General features: G+C 36.3%; 1 pseudogene; it reads right to left on the reverse strand.

The window, feature by feature from the left end:
- Positions 1 to 5,835: 5,835 nt before the first annotated feature.
- On the reverse strand, positions 5,836 to 6,747 carry LOC101560382 (annotated as a pseudogene).
- Between the last annotated feature and the right edge of the window lie 8,612 nt (positions 6,748 to 15,359).

A 15,359-nucleotide genomic window follows, 5' to 3' on the forward strand; every position in this document is an offset into this window, starting at 1 on the left:
ATTTGAATGAGGACAAGGACACAGAAGCTTTAAGTGATTTGCTCCAAGTCGCAGAGCATAAGCACTCTCGGTGACCGGGACTGGTGCACGCAGGCTGCTGGCATCAGGAAGCTGCACAGGACTCAAAAAGCAAAGCATGTTGAGTAATAAATTACTAGTTGTGAGGAAGGAATGAAGAAGGACATAGTCCTCATTAAGTATGTTTTATGATTACATGCTGGCATTTCATACAACTTACTCATGCTTTTCCTTTGTGTGCTGTTTCTAGAGTGCCAAAGATTACCTTCAGACTGCATCCAGGCATTTCAGAATAATAATAGCTGCAATCCTGACCTAGCACTACATTTTCTGAGTTTAACTTGAACACATAGAATGCTTCCTCTCTTCAATCACAATAAAAGCAGCATAGGGCTAGGGATATAGCTCAGTGGCACAAATACCTGCCTGGCAAGGAGAAGGTTCTGTATTTGATTCCCTGTACCCAAAGTAAATAAATACATAAATGGTTAAAATTGCATCATCAAATATATTCTCATAAAATTTCCGCACTGGTATTGACCAAAAGCTAATACCACTATGAAATGTTTTGAAATCAGTTGCAGTGCTAATTGGCAAAGTAGAAATTCAGACCCCAAAGGTAAATTTATAGGTATTAATCTCAAATGTACAAAAAAAGTACAATTCATAAAAAACAAAAACAAATAAATTGGGAAAGAACTATGTTGTGTTAAGAATACACTTATAGATTAAGTAAAATTTTATTCATGAAATTAAATATATATTTACCAAGGATCTTCAGATACATTTATGTAGCTTATAAACCAGTAAGCTTCAGGTAAAATAAATAGTAAGAAGGAAAAGATTTTACCTCTCAACTCTCCTGAATTAGTGTTTCATTATTATCAAAGGTAAGTAGAAATAACAATGATGGGCTGGCCAAATAGCTCAGTGGATTGAAATGCCTGCAAGCAGGTGCAGGAGCCTGGGATTTCAATCCCTGGGCCTGCCATGTTAGCTCTGCCTCCGGGGCACGCTGAGACAGCAATTGAGATTAGGCATGGTGGTGCACGCCTGTAATCCCAGCTCTTGGGAGGCTGAAAACAGGCAGATCATTACGAGTCTAATCTAGTAGTGAGACCCTGAACACCCTGTAGACCCTTCCCTAAAATACAAAAAAAAAAAAAAAAAGAAAGAACAAATGACATCAAACAACTAATACATTTTAAATATGTAAACATTTCATAGCACCAAACGTCAGTAATATTTTGGAAAACAGTGTTGAGTCTACTGTATCTATGATACAGATTAAAATAAACAATCCCCTGGAAAAGGATGAATGCCTTCCCACATTGGAGTCTTTGATGGAGATTAAGGCACCCAGGGCCACCATAATGGGTGAGGTAGACAGGAAGTAGGCAGGCTGAGTGCCTGCCCGCCCTCTCCTTCAGCAGACAGAGTTTTACATATTATAGTTCTAAAGAAAACTTCACTTGAACACAACAAGGCTACAGTTTTAGAAAAAATGCAGTGTTTCTCAGCATTTTTCACTTTCTTTGGATAGCGGTAGCCATGGAAACCTTCACATTTACTGATTGAATTAAGTTTGATCCATGGGTGCTTTAGCAGATTCTTTCTTTAGCTGTGTATATCATGAGTAATTATTTATAAACTATGAATTCACACTAAAACCATGTGCATAACTTTCTCATCTAAAGGCACAAAGGGCAGAATCCAGGAAGCATTGTTTTCCATCGTGTACTTTCACACACCTGAAACAGCGCACCTGCTGATAGACTGAGAAGAATAGGAAAAAAGTCTTTTCTCAAGTGAGTATAGAGGAAAAGCAGGATATACAGCAGCAAATATCATTTCGGAACTAATCCAGCTTGGCAACTACTGAATACTCTTGTCCTGCACACCCGCCTGCCTTTGAGTTTTCAGCTCCACTAACCAATCCAGTCCACCTCTCCTTTTATCATTCCTCACCTGACTTTGTCTTTAAGATCAGTGATTCTTAACTCTCCGTGTGTGTGTGTGTGTGTGTGTGTGTGTGTACGTGCATGTGTGCCTACATGTGTAAGAACCCTCTGGAAGGCTAGTGAATACTACTTACCCCACCTCAGAAAACAGTTTTTAAAGCCTTGATATGTAGGATCACAAAGGAAACCAGTTATTAAAGTTGTTTAAAATAACATGTAAAATCAATATTTCTCATTTAACACATATTAAGTATCAAGATGTTATAGCATGTCTAATTACTAATAATTTTGAATCGATGATCAGTTATGTGATATTTTCATATACAATATCAACATTAATTATACTATTAAGAGAAAATGCATGACATTTATTAGCCAAAAGTATGTAAGTCTCCCACTACTAAGAGGCTGATTGCCGTCATTTGTAGTTGATAGAAAGGCTGGTTCATGTTAATGAAATAAAAGATACATATTTACCAATTGCAAACTATGTCAAACCAAATCAATAGACTCATGAAGGAAATGCAAATTAAATTCTAGATTTTCTTCAGAAACCAACTTCCCGTAACAGAAATGGCGCCCTAGAAGCCAAGAGTAAAAGGAGAACTTCCTATGCAGTGCCGTAAGGTAGTGTATCTTTTCCACTATCAAAGAACCTAGTGTAGTACATTGCCATTGTATTAATGTAACTGGATGAAGTATCTATTTTAGATACATAAGACACAATCATATTCTCCTTGTCAAAATTCAAACACAAATAAAGCAAACTTCCTGTTAGCTTCCTCACACCATATAACAACCCTGAATTATTAAATCTAAATTAGATGGAAGTAGTGACTATTTCTTATTCTTTTCATATGTGTGTTTTACATATTTGCACATAATACATATACATACATATGCACACATACATGTGCATATATTTATACACATACATGAACATTTGGATGCACAAAGTGCTATGCATGTTTAAGAATTTTCAGAGAACATAGAGAATAATATAAAAAATGTTTACATTTCAAACACCTGGAATGAATAGCTCTTAATATTTTTTAGTACTTGCTCAAGAATAATGTAGGTCAGGGTCAGCACAACAGCTCAGCGGAGTAAACATCTTATTAGGCTAGCTCAGGGACTGGGGTTTGATCCCTGACACCATATGCCAGGACAGCCGTGACCCCAGCCATGCTGAGCCAGCCAATGAGAAATAGTGTGGTGGCACATGCCTGCAATCCTAGTGCTGGGGAGGCTGAAAACAGGAGGAGCACTATGAGTCTGATATGCGTAGTGAGACCCTGTACCAAATACATTTTTTAAAAAAAGATTAATATAGGTGAAGCCTTTGTTAAGTACTGAGATGCCTCTAATTCTATAACTCTGGATGTTATTTGAACCCTTAAGTAAAAATTATGATGTTAATGAACTTTTAAATATGAAGCACATAAATGTCTAATTCATATACATATAAATATACAAAAAGTTTCTGTTTGGGCTGAGTTTCCATGAAATAGATCATATTGTGTATACCATTTTGTATTATGTTTCTTTTTATATTCATGTTTCTATTTAGATGGCTAGTCGTATTAGAAAAGTTACATAACATTTCACTATAGAACTATATCGCATTTCATTCACGCCCTTTCTGTTGATGAATATATGGATAAATTAAATATTTGAACTTTTAAAAGCAGTGCTGCAGTGAAGATCTTCTTAGATTTATCTGTTGGAAAGTTTTCTCTATCCAGAGTTAAAATTAATGAGTACAAGTGAGCATATTTGTACTTTCACTATAATAAAATAAGCTATTATCAGAATTTATTTATTTAAATTGTTAAGCACTGAGGATAATAGTCCTGTTTTCCAAAAAAAATTATTTGTCAATTTTTATAAAATTATGATATTATTGAGATATCATTAGAATAAAGAGCATATATTTGAAGAGTATAACTTAATGGTTTTGACATGTGTATGTGTTTCTGTAATCAATCACAAAATCAAGGAGTAATGAACATTTCCACAACCACTGTTTCCCTTTGCAATGCACTCTCGCCTCTATTGTCATCTTCAGGGGACAAAGACCTACTTTCTGATGATGTAGATAAATTCACATAGTCTAGAATTTTGTACCTATGGAAGCCAGAATGCAAGGCCTCCCTTCTTTCACTTAGCATAAAGATTTTGAGATTCATGTTGCTCAATGTAACAATACTTTATTCCTCTTAAAGCCAATAGACATACATCTATTTATTGTTGCTTGACTTGCTTCTGCATTGGGGAAATTAAAAATAAACTCAGAAACATTTACATGCATGTGTCTATTCCTGAACTCTTTTGTTTCACTTGGGTACATGACTGGGAAGAAACTGGCTGAGCCATCAACATGATATGCATTTCAGTGTTAAGAAACCACCATATTATTTTTCCATGTGAGATTGCCCTTTGATATTTCTATTATCTGTGTACAAAATGTCTACTCTCAAAATCTTTACCAACATTTGGCCTTACTATTATTTTTCATTTTAACAAATCAAATGGTTCTGTAGATTGTAAAGAGATATTACTCTGCAGTTTACTTTTTATTTCACTGAAAGCTAATGATATTTTATATGTTTATTTGTGATTGCTATCTAACCTTTTAAAAGTAGCCCAATCTTTGGCCCAAATTATATTTCAATATTTATGTAAGTATAAATGTTATTTACAGTTTCAAAGAACCATTTACACTTCATATTTGTGTAAAAAATGTATTTCCCACTGCTATGAAGTTTTCGCTTTCATCATTTAATTGATTTTAGTGGCACTTTTAAAAAAATGTGAGATTCAATTTATTTATTTTACACCTCATGTGTTGTGTTGTAAGCAGTCTTTGTTCGTCCTAGTGTAGCAAGAATTTTCTTCTCTGTCTTCCTCTACACATTTCATTCTTTGTTTTATTTTAGATATCCAGTTAGGTAGATGATTCTTTTGGGTCAAATTTTGTAAATGATACATAAATTTCATTTTGCATGCATACATCAAGTTTGACCACAGCATTTTGTTGAAAATACATGCTGTTCCCCACAGAATTATCACAGCAACTTAGTTAAAAATCAATAATCTGCTTGTGTGCCTAATTCTATATCAGCTGTCTGTCTGTCTGTCTGTCTTCTGTCTGTCTTCAGCAACTCCACAACTTTGTAATTTCTGATACATTATAGTAAATCTTAAATGGAGACCAATAAGGCCTTCCAGTATTCTAGTTATTTCAATGATCTGCATTTCTGCACTATTTTTATTTTTTATAAGCAAATTGAATTTTAGTTTAATGCCATGTCATTTTCAATGTGTTTAAAAACCTTGAAAAATCAGTGGGAGCCGTAGCTCACTGGGTCAGCATGCCAGAGGTCCTGCAATGCTTCACCTTTCCCTACAGACCCCCAGCCATGTTTCCACTCCAAGCCCACAGCTTCAGAGACTTAGTTCTCTCTTTAAGACCATCTACTCAGTTTCCTGGTTTTGCTTTCAAGGCAGGAAGTCAAATATCTCAAACAGGGAACAGAATTCAGCTGAACTTTCCACTTAGATTTGTGCAAGCTGGAGTGAAAGAAGGCCCCACAGCTTCCAGAGAAAAGGGCACAGCCGAGATGGATTACTTCCTTACAGATTTGTGAAAATGGGGAGAGGAAAAAAGACTCTTCAGGGGCCAGGAAGATGGCTCAGTAGAATAAACCCTTCCCTGGCAAGTGCAAGGGCCTGAATTCAATCCCTGGTTATGAGAAAAAAATAAAATAAAATAAAAATTAGAAAAAAATGACTAAAAAAGGTTCATAAGTGAAGATTCAGTTGATAGATGACAACCTCTTCATAAATGGAGACTTTAGCTCCTAAACATTTTTAGGCCATATTGTTCAGACGGGTCTCATTTGTAAATGGCGGCTCTCTGTCCTGCATCCTTGGCTTTGCCCTCTCCTGAGCTGACAAGAACATCCACACCATATACTTCATGTACCTCAAATTCAGCCTTGTCATGGTCCATCTTCTGCTCCTCTGTAGGATTCAGGATGATGGTCTTCTCTCCGTTGACGATGCACTGCTTCAGCTGATGTGACAGCATGCCTTCTATTGGCATGCAATTAAATAAGTGGGCTTCTTTGTTCCAGGTTTCTGTCACTTGTGTGTTCTGGTTTCCAGGATGAGTAAGCCTAGGGCAGCTTCAACACATAGGTGAGCTGCTTTAATGACATCTGCTTTCTTTCCTGTTACTTGAGACCCCTGAGGCACACCAATGACAAAATTGTGAGCCACATTAGCAATGAAGCCATTCACATGAACCCCAAGGTCAATTTTTACCAAGTCACCTTCCTTGAGAATATAATTCTGGTCACTCTTCAAAAGGGAGAAGTGAAATATTTACCGAAATACTGGTTAGAAAGGCAATGTCTTTCTTCATCCTCTTTTTTTTTTTTTTTTTTTTTGCGGAACCGGGGATTGAACTCAGATCCTTACGCTTGCCAGGCAAGCGCTTATTCTACTGAGCTATCTCCCCAACCCCTCCTTTTCTTTCTTGAAAATATCTCCTGTCTCTTCCATAATCATGGCATCTCCTTTCTCACACAGCTCAGTACTGGCACATCTGAGCTGGATGTTTCCACCAAAGCTTGGAAGTACCTGCTTGGCGAGGTCGAGCCCATCTTACACTCGGTCACGGCCAGGTCTTCGAGATAGTTTGCTCCTGCTGCTCGTCCCTGCCCGCCCTCTTCCTACCACCACCATGAAGCTGCAGCTTCATTCCCCCTGAGCCGCTGACTCGGCTTCCCTTCTCAGCCACAGTCTGTAGCCAGAGACCCCTCCATCCACAAGGAGAGCGTGAGCCGAGGCTCCCGCAAGCAAGGGGGAGAGCACGCAGCTCTGCAAGATTTTTTTTCTTAAGTTTTTGAAACATTTCTTTTAATAAGAATAGAAAAATAATAGATAAGACATTAGAAACCATAAACAATTTTTAAAAAGATGATAGGTATTTAATAGTGATTGTTATATTGCGCACTGTTCTCTTTAATGTAGTTGCTCAGATAACCTAATCTAAATGTGTAAAATTGGTCAGAATAAAAACTTTAAGTATTAACCACTACCTTCAAATAAAACCCAATAAAAATTAGTAATACAATAGGTAAGTCTTTCTTAACGTGTTCATACACCTGGTACTTATACGCTAAAATTTAATTTTAAGTTATTTTTCTTACCATGACTATAAAATTCAATGTGCTAATTGTATTTATATTGTCTACCACAAATATAAGGGGAGGGCTGGCGAGATAGCTCAGTGGACTAAGCAACTGCTTTGGCAACCACAGGGACCAGGGTTCTATCCTGGCCCTGCACGCCATGCTGGTCCAAAAGCAAATCCAGGCTGAGACTACAGCACAGAGGTAGAGCACTGCAAAAAGTAAGTTTAAAAAGCAAGCTTCCTTTTTATGACAGAGAGGATCACATTAACGGAGTTATACTCACCTTTTTAAAGTGAGTAGATGTACCTGCGTTGTTATACTGTATTTTTCAAGAAATTTTTATGCATCATTCAAATTGTCAATTTTTTTTTAAGGTTGGTAGTAGCATTCGGTTGGCATCTTCTAAATATTTAGACTCTGATACAGCTTTTCTGTTGTCTCTCTCTCCTCTAACCTTTTTGTTTCTCCTTGATCAGTTTACCAAGAGAATCAATTTTTTGATACTTTGAATAAATCTATCACCTCTTAAATTTTCACCATATTGTCTGATTGTATTTCCTGGATTTCTGGCTTTTATTTCTTTTCTTCTACTTCTTTGGGTAATTTTGCTTCTCTTTTTCAAAAATTATAAAGTAAAAAACTGACATCATTGATTTTACATATTCATACTTTGCCAACATCATAAGCATTTAAAATAAAACTATCTGCTTACCTGTTGCTTTATTGACTACATATAAATTCTGATATATTTTTTAGTGTCTTTGGAATTAAAATATTTCCTGTGATTTTCTCTTTATCCCAGATACTGCATGAAAGTATATTATTTATTTTGTATCTAAGCAAATTTTGTAAAATATATAGCTGCATTGGAAATAGTGGTATTGAATTTTACGTTGTTTTCTTAAACAATGTTCCTGTATCTTTCTAAGCGTTTTAAATTTGCTGACATTTTTATGCACCTGCATATGAAGTAAATGACTGGTGCCTTCTAAATGAATCTGTATCCTGCTTTAGTTGAGTGTATTGCATTTGAAATATAAAACCTATAAAGTGATGCCTACTGTTGGTAAACTCTCTATGCTTCTAGTGGAATTTTGTCGTTTTTCTATCAATTGTTAAGATGAATAACTAAAAATCTAGTACCTGTACAATTATCTATTTCTATTATTATGTTTATTTTTACTTAATGTGATTTGAGGGCCTCGTACTATAATACTTGATCAATAGTATGCTTTCCTAGTTTAAGGGTCTCTTTTACTGTTCTACAATTTCTTTTGTGTGAAAATTCTCTATCACGTTCTGTTTTACATAGTATTAAGATAGCAGCTTGGGATTTCTTCATTATTATGTGTGTATGGTAATTTGTTCTTCATCAAGCTGTACCTTGTTTTAATTGCTTCACAGAAGAGTCTTGCTGTTTCTTCTACTATGCCAATGATTAATCTTTAACTACATTGCTCACATATTTAGTATTTATGGAAATTATTGATACAATTGAGTTTCTGTGTACTATAATGTCAATCGTATTTCTCTCTCTTTAGATTTTGTTTTTTTTCATGTCTTAATCTGTTTGCTTATTTTTGTAGTTATGTATTTCCTTAGTTTATTTTTTATAGTGCTGTAGATCAGATCGAGGAACTAACACATGTTAGGCAGGCACTCTAGTACTGACATAGTCCCAACATACTTGTTTTAGTTTGGATTATTTGAATTTGGTTTTATTTTGACTGTTAATTATTGAGTCATTTTTCATTATGTATATAGATAGATAGATAGATAGATAGATTATTAAAGTTTATATATATATATAATAGAGATGATATTTAATCTATAGAGATGATATTTTATTACTCTACCTGTAATCTAGAAACATTTGTAACTATATGGATCTATTCCCTTGTTTCCCACTGACTTTTATGTTCATGTTGCCATATGTATCTCATCTAAATATCCTGACTTTCTATTTCCTTTCCTCACAGGACAGTGTTGTTCTTTAAGGTCCTGTGACAGACATTGAGACTGCTCTGCAAAGCCAGAAACTGGGCTCTCAAGCACGTGCCTATGAGAACTTCAGTGTGTGGCTGGTGTTATGTCTGTGTCTAGATGTCCTCTCAAAGCCTTGTGTGGTCACAGGCAGGGCCTTTTTGGAGGTGGCCTGATCAAGAGCGTGTGATACTGGGATTCCTTCCTGGTGCGATTTTAGGCTCAGGAGCACTAGGGTTGAGGGTGTGAGTGCTATCCACCCTGAGTCGCCTGAATAAGGTATGAGGGACAGAAAAAGCTGTGGTCATCCCTTGCTTGGTTTGCTACCTTCTGCCTACCACAAACTGTTTCTCCTTTTCAATTTTTATCAGCCATGGGCCACTCTCCCCTGGAACCACCAACTGTGGACTGAAACTTCTGCAAACTGTGGGCCAAATGAACTTGTCTTCCTTTAACTTTGGGTGATTGATATGTTGTCTCAGTAATGAGAAAAGTAACTGAGATAGTGGATAAAACAAAATCTTATACATATATTTTCACATATTTATATATTTATATATCATTATATATAACAAGTATATGTCATATATTAGATAGAGTAGATTTAGCCAGACCTTGGCTCAATAAAGCATCCAAGGAAATGTTGAATCTTCTTTGATTTTAGGGCTGAGGTTGGTGGCAGTGAAAGTTGGGGAGGTGACAATAGAGGTAGTTTTCACTCTCAACATGTAAAAGTAGAAAAATAGCTTATCTTTTTCTTTTCATCCTAAATTTTAATTTTTTTTTCTTTTTTCTTTTTTTTTTTTTTTGTGGCCTGCTCAGCCCACCCTGGGGGCTGAGCTGGAGTGGCATGTGGTGCCAGAGGTGGAACCGGGGTCCCTGCGTGCTTGCCTAAGCAGGAACTTTAGAGAGCTGAGCTATCTCACCGGCTCTAGTATTTACTATGGTCTACAGGGTCTCACTCCACAGATCACACTGCTAGTGATCCTCCTGTTTTCAGCCTCTCAAGTGCTGGGATTACTGGTAGGTGCCGCCACGCCTACTCTTAACTGCCCTCTCAGCAAGTCCTGGGGGTGGGCCTGGCATGGCACACTGGGGATGAACCTAGGTCGCTGCTCCTGCCTAAGCAAGCACTTTGGCCTGCTGAGCTATCTGACCTGCACCTGATCCTAATTTTTAAAGACACATTTCAATCTCGTAGTTAAAACGTAGGCCTTCTGATCCCTGTCTTGTGAAGTCATGATATCCCATGGCATCTTCTCCACATTGTGAGCAGGACCTGTTATTTCTTTTAGTCAACGGAATATGGCAAAAAGTATCAGGTATACCCAATTATAATGATGCGATTGTACCAAATTTACCCCTAATTTTGCCATAATTTCATTTTTACTCTAATAGCTTCAAAGCAAACTCATGAATCCATATCTATAGAAGAATGAATTTTGCCGCACTCTGGGGGTGGGTGTATGGGTGGAGTGGAAGCAAACACTTGACAAACAGAGCTTCTAATGAAAACCTGGTCCTGAAAAAAATCTTCATTGTAATAACCTTAAAATTTGCCTGGACTCCTGATCTCTGCAAATAAAATTTTAATTTCTATCCCTGTATTTCTATTTAATGGTTATATGAAAATATTTATATTACATGTCCATTGAATTTCTCATAGCCATACTAATATTCAAATTACAAAACTTGCATTTCTCAATCTGTATTTCTTAGAATTTATGCATTAATTCTCAACTCACTTAATGTCATTTTTGTTGTAAACCCCCCTCAGCAACTAAGACACAACATGCAACAAATAAGAATATGTCCTTTCTTTTACTCATTTTTATTTTTTATTGGGAAAAGATACACAGTAAACAACAAATAATCAGATATAAAATATCATATGCAATGAGAGGAAGTATCTAGAAAACTAAGTCAGGGACAGGTTTACAGCTTAAATAGAGTGTTTAGACTACCACCCCACATATACACTGAACAAGTAACAATTGTTAAAAAGTAAAATCCACTGAGGCAGTACGCTGTTCGAACCTTAACTGGTTTTCCTTGCCACTAACAGTAAGGCTGACATCCTTCATTTTGTTAAGACGCTTACATTTTCCTCCCAATCTCTCTGTACACTTCTACTCCTTCATCATTTCTTTCGGACTGTATTAGCTTACACGTTGCTTTTCACTGTATTTGAAGATCACTACCACTACTTTGGTGTTTTTGAAATCATGAATCGGTACCTTGGGTTGAAATTCATTGCCTTCAAATTTTTCCATCACCAAATTATTTTCAACCGCTTTGCAGCAACATTCCCTTCCTTGTCTGTTTGTTTCTCCAGTCTCTGTCATACCACTTGCTTTCACTCCTATCTTGTCTTTTTCATATGCTATGATCCTGTTTACTTAATGTTTTGCTGATTCGACGTTGTTTTCTCAACTAGAATGTTTTTTACATCTTCCTCATTGGGATAGCCACCCAAAGGTGGAGAGTAGTAGCTCAAAATTTTTAAGCTTTTTATCTTATTTTTCCTAATGATACTATGGCTTGGGTATTATCATCTTTCCATTTTAAAAGCGATAAAATGGTATTTGAAAGAGTGAAGAAGTGTGTTACATCAGCCTTAATTAGCTTAAGAGGCAAAATTTGAACACATGCCTCTCCAGCTCCAGATCCTCAGCTCCTACCCATTGGTCTATGGACCAGAGGGAACATTCCAAATAACTTACTTAGACATCCTCATGGACAGCGAAGAATATTAAAAGTGCCTTTCCCCTGAAGAATACTGAGAGGTCAATTCTGACACGTGTCACATTCAGATGCAGTGGAATTTACAGTTGCGTGGCATGTCTGGAAATGGAGGGCCACAAATGCAAGACACCTTTATGTGCTCCTCACTCAAAATGCCATGTGAACATGCAGAAGAAAGTTAAGACACTGGCATTGTAAGCAGTCAGCACATTATCAAAAAGTATGCTCTCTGTATTTTAATAACTGTGCTATAATAGTTCCAAAAAATAACATGTCTAAATATTTCAATATGACAATGGTAGAGAAACTTGCTATCATTTATATTATTTTATCAGAAAATGCATCTATAATGAACACATCACATAACAGAAAAGTAATTCTTCATGGAGTTTAGCCTCCACTGTAAAAAAAAAAAACTAAGTGGTCTTTTCCTTCTAAAATTAAATTTCCACTTAGTGTTTTGATAAAAATATTTTCTTAATTTTTCTTTCTTTAAATGACCCACATTTTAAGAAAAAATAAATAGTAACCCTAAAACAAGTTATTTAATTACCTTATATTTGCCTTTCAGATTTAGTTTCCAAAACTTTCTCGGTTCTCTAATGTCATCTGTAATCTGTGTTGTATGAACAGTGACTTTAGTAGTTTTGTGTCCTTCAGGTTTGAAACTGAAGAAAGTAAAAATAAAAAAAGAAGCCTGCCACTTATTAAAGGTGGGTTTTGATTATAGTCAAAACTTTTGACCTTTTCACTAATGGGTACAAAGGAAATTACAAGTCAGATAACAGTTGTTTCAAGCCAGAACTAAAACAAACACATGTAATTAAATTATGACCGGAGGCACAGGCAGATACAGTGAGCAACACAGACATAGCAAGGTTCATGTAAAAGGGTGCACAGGTCTGCTCCCAGCTTAGCCACTGTCGGGGGCCTTGAGCCAGGCACTTCTTTCTGACCTCAATTCCCCATCTGTTTGGAACCCATCTTGCTCCCAGAAAGTATCCACTAGATATTCTTTGAAAGTTTAAAAACCTCATGAATAAAAATAACTGTTCATCCAGTTAGACCATCACCTGCAAATGTAGGTATATTGCGATGTGCATTCATGTCCAATGGCAACCATGCTAGTGCCTTTGGTTGGTAAGACAATGTCATCAATTTGCCCCCATAATGGGTTTGTGGTTTTAGTGATATTCTTAAAAGGACCATCAACCCCCTTGTCTTACCCTGCTGTGTTCTTGCCTGACAGAACTCAAATTCTCTGCATATGCCTTGCCATTATGAGGAGAGCAAATGTGCACAAGAAAGATATAAAATGATCCTATGTATTCTCCCATTAACAGCCTGAGTTCTAACTTCATTCATTCATTCATTCATTTACTTGGATGTCCTCTAAGGATACCCAGAAATTCTGGCAGATTTGTTGCCTTTCATCTTCTCTTCCATAACTATTCAACAACTTCTCCTTCTTCAAGATCTCTAATCCTGCCTCTGATCCCAGTTAGTGCCCGAGGATCCCATTTTAGTGACAAAATGGAAATAATTGGAGACAAATCCCCAAAATTTTGCCTCTATGGGCTTCATGTTCATCCTGGTTAAGATGAAAATCAAGGCTGAGGAAGAAGGATCGCTGTGAATTCAGGGCCAGTCTGAACTACACAGGGAGACCCTGTTTCAAAAAACAATACACAAACAAATAAACAATAAAACATGAAAATTATGCTCCTCTATATGGCTAATCCAAACTGTGGAGGAGTATAGCTCATCTTCTCTCAAGGATTCAAAGTCATGGCTCTTTCAGGATTCTTATGACCATTTATATTTTATTGGATCACATTTGTTAGCTTAGAAATGCCCTTCTCAGCTTTAAAATACCACAAAGTTTCTCCTTTGACTCTATAATCTCTTCTAGTTTCTTTTTCCTCTATAATAATTTTTTCTTTTAAAAAAATATCTGTATGTTGCCTCTCCAAACAGTCTACATTTTTTCTTCTCTTGAATCTATCTGATCAATTTTTCAACCCATCAAGTCACTGAAATTTCTCTTTTCAATTGCAAACCTGCATCTTCCTGCACCTATAACCTGTGTCTGACATAGTTTATCCACTCTTCTGAAGCTAACGTTTGGGCTTGGTTTCTTGGACACTTTTCTCGCTATTTTCTTTCAGCATCACTTGCAACTTTTTTCATTCTCTTTTCTTAGTCATTTTGTGTACTGGATTTTCTAGACAGTGACAAATGTTGGGTGATGTGTCTCAGACTTCTGACCTCCCTAGACTGACTTTCATACATGTTTCCCAACTGTACTGACCTTGTTTGGACCCCATTTTTCCAAATGAAAGTGAATTATCTTCACTCAGAAATATAAAATATAATATGGTTCATGAAAATATATAATATAGGTAACATATGTAAATCACAAAGCTTTGTTTTAAAAATATTATTTTTGTAACATTAAAGAAAAATCAAAATAATAGCAAGGGCATGCTGCAGTTTGTACATTTGATCTGAATCCCTTCTGGACCTAAAGTTTTAGATTTGATCTCTAGTCTCACACACCCAAAATTTATACGCTCAGTTCCAGCCTTTTCATAGAATTTCAGACTTACTAACACAATTGTGTACTATGCACTTTCACGTGAATGATTAATAGAAATGCCAATCCTAGTATTTCCAAACCGAATGCTGCTGAAGTTACTTTTTCTAGGTTCTGCTTCATCTACTTAAGGTCAATTCAAACTTTATGTATATCAGACAAAATCATTCCCAAATCTTCTCTTTTTCTCATACCCAGAAAATACTTCTAAGATGCAAAGAAACAACCACTTTTTGATATGATTGTCACTGAAATTTTGTTAAAACCATTGCCTCATCTTATGAGAAGTCTTCCTCTCCAACTATATCTGTCTACTATATCTTTGCCCAACTATGACCTTTTTATAAGCACAGATATAGTAAGCATATTATCATCAAATCCCCTAGTGACACTCCGACTCACTTCTGTGAAAGCCAGCATATTTGTAGGAGCCTAAAAGGACACACATAAACTGACCTTCAGCTCTGCTTCATCACATGACAACTCACCCCCCCGTGTTTATTCTGCCCTGGTCAGAACCATTTCTTCCTTATCACGGAGATTGCCAGCTGCTATCCTAACACAACTTGTATATTTTCTGTTCATTGTACCTCAAATGCTTGTTCAGAAAAAAATGGTAATGTGCTTGGGAAACTTTCCACTCTATATAGCTCATGTATTAGCCTTAGGAAGAAAGTTAGATATTTAGTCTTTTTCCTGGCAACTGGCCATCTTTGACTCTTTTCCAGACATAAACAGAAACAGTTGAGAATATTGCTGTGGTCAAATTCAATGAAGCTGACCTATCCTTAAATAACCCTTTGCCAAATTTTGTATATGTTATTTCTAATATTTTTCCTTGTCAGGTTAATA

This window comes from Octodon degus, unplaced genomic scaffold, assembly GCF_000260255.1.
Source record: "Octodon degus isolate 3935 unplaced genomic scaffold, OctDeg1.0 scaffold00006, whole genome shotgun sequence".
Classification (NCBI taxonomy): domain Eukaryota; kingdom Metazoa; phylum Chordata; class Mammalia; order Rodentia; family Octodontidae; genus Octodon; species Octodon degus.